The sequence below is a fragment of the Mizuhopecten yessoensis genome, unplaced genomic scaffold, assembly GCF_002113885.1.
Source record: "Mizuhopecten yessoensis strain PY_sf001 unplaced genomic scaffold, ASM211388v2 scaffold9433, whole genome shotgun sequence".
In the NCBI taxonomy this organism is placed as follows: domain Eukaryota; kingdom Metazoa; phylum Mollusca; class Bivalvia; order Pectinida; family Pectinidae; genus Mizuhopecten; species Mizuhopecten yessoensis.
The window spans coordinates 400304-402525 of NW_018408045.1; the positions used below are offsets into that span (position 1 = coordinate 400304).

Genomic DNA, 2222 nt, shown 5'->3' on the forward strand with positions numbered 1-2222 from the left:
TACAATAAATCGGCACTAACATATCACGCTAACACCCAAAATCACATCGTCGTTTAGGACGATGCCAAGATAGTGGAAAAGGGAACAACACACGAAAACGAGACAAAATAAAGAAGCATCAAAATCAGGAAAACACAGAACATGAACAGAGACGATGGGGGACACCAGCTGAGTCATCTATTTGACCCGATACTGACATAACAGGGGACGTGGCTAGATATACACCCTACGTGTAACCTATCTGGTGCAGTGTGTATACGCTCCCTATCGATAGGCGAAACGCCTCGGGTCGAATGACATGAATAATATACAATTTCGTCACGTCGTTGTAAAGGTAAACAATACAAATCACTCACTCAGTCATAGTTTGGCAAAGGAACAAGTCGGTCTTGAAACATTTAATACGTTTAATACGTACATTGTTTGTGTAGAAAGTAACACTTTGATATCAATTGACTTGATGCTTAAGAGTTTTTTTCCTGAAGCTGTCTGGCTACTTAGGGGCAAGGTCTTGACCTTCCCTGGACAGTTGCTAATCCAATGCCATGGGCCGCTGCGTAAAAAACAGATTAGAACTCCGCGATCTCCAATACTGTTCTGACATCTTTATTTATACAAGTTCACTTAAACAAAAAAATCCAGAAAAAACAACTACACATATAGAACAGACTCTTGAAATAGTCTCCTCATCAACTACATAGTTACTCATATTATCTTTACCAACTTTCTAACTCTATGTACAAGACATGATCACATAACGTATAGCATATTAGTATGCCCCATCTACAAGAATGATTTGTTCCCAAACTTCTTCTTCATTATCTAAGTAAATGGTTGATACATTGATAAAAAATCATCTTTCATCTGAAATATATCAGTCATAAATTACATTTATCTTAGACATAGGATATTACATATACAGTTGGGAGCAAACTTGTCTTAATATCATTATAATTGTCTGTTTTCAGTAGTTGGTACATATAGTCAATTTCTCCCTGCGTCTCCACTTTAAAAATATGTCAGAAGTATTATATGGTATACTCTCATACTTTAAATTATCAAAGCAGTTATCCTCAAAACCAAACGTTATCGGTAATTATTTAATTATCCATGCTTTAATAAAATGTTCATGCTTAAATGAAAGTTATATTTCAAGTATAATTATATGCGTAATGAGAATTAATCCTTCCTTGATATCACTTCCACTTATGTAATAAGTACACATTTTTAGGATATTGCATGTAGTTATGCCATTTTTATCAATACAATATAATTCCCTATATTGTCAAATAACATACATGTATACAAGATTCCCGTTTAGGATTTCAAACATGGGACTTGATCTTTTGTAGAACTGGTAAATATGCTTCCATGGTGAACGCAAAGTTTCATATACAAATGTAAGATATCTTGTTCAATACATAGTTCAGTATAAAATACAAATGACAAGAGTTTCTTAGTACCTCCCTACCATTTTCACCTCTACAGAGGTTCATCAGAGGAACAGTTTGGCTGTTTGGTGTTAAAGCTTAAACATGAAAGGGACACCGAGGATGAAAAATAACGCGGAAGTTAAAAAAAACAAGTCAATAATTCGGTGCAATGTATCTGTATATCATTCTACACACACAGTACTATGTAAGTGTGCAAGTCTATACAACAGTGCATTCGCATGTGACGGTATATGTTTATTCAAGCCTATCCTACCCGGATGCTATTGGGATACCTTACAGTGTAAACCAGATTGAGCCAGTCAGTTATGTACACAAGTAAACAGAGCCCTAAAAAGTGACACTAAGATGGCGTCGTCACGAATGTTGTTCAGCTTTTGAGGGGTACACAAACCTGGTATCTAAGGTAAGGTACATGTATGTAGTCAATAGCGTGCGATACCGTTTGTTTTGTTAATATATATAATCAGTAGTATTTGACAGCAATATTGTAAATGTCTGACTGTGCTATTTACCCAGTAACCTATACCATAAAACGCCGTGTATTAATCAATCAATGGTATATGGAAAATTCGTTTTAGTTGTATCATCATTTATTGAAATTTCAAGTCTTATTTTAATTTTATTATTCAAGGAATTGTTTAATCGTAGTCGTATATACTTCATACGTTTGGTTTGGTTTAGTATAGTTAANATTTCACTAGGTAAATAATAACCAAATTTGAAATAAAAAGTTGTTACATGGTCCTGGTAACATTTTCTCAAATTAAT

The 2222-nt window shown here is 34.4% G+C and overlaps 1 protein-coding gene across 1 annotated transcript in view; it reads left to right on the top strand.

Moving 5' to 3' along the window:
* Positions 1-1744: 1744 nt before the first annotated feature.
* LOC110458142 overlaps positions 1745-2222 on the top strand; it is a 28254-nt gene continuing 27776 nt past the window's right edge. Inside the window, exon 1 of the mRNA XM_021509731.1 lies at positions 1745-1857. The gene's annotated coding sequence lies outside the window, so the exon portion shown is untranslated. The remainder of the gene's footprint in view (positions 1858-2222) is intronic.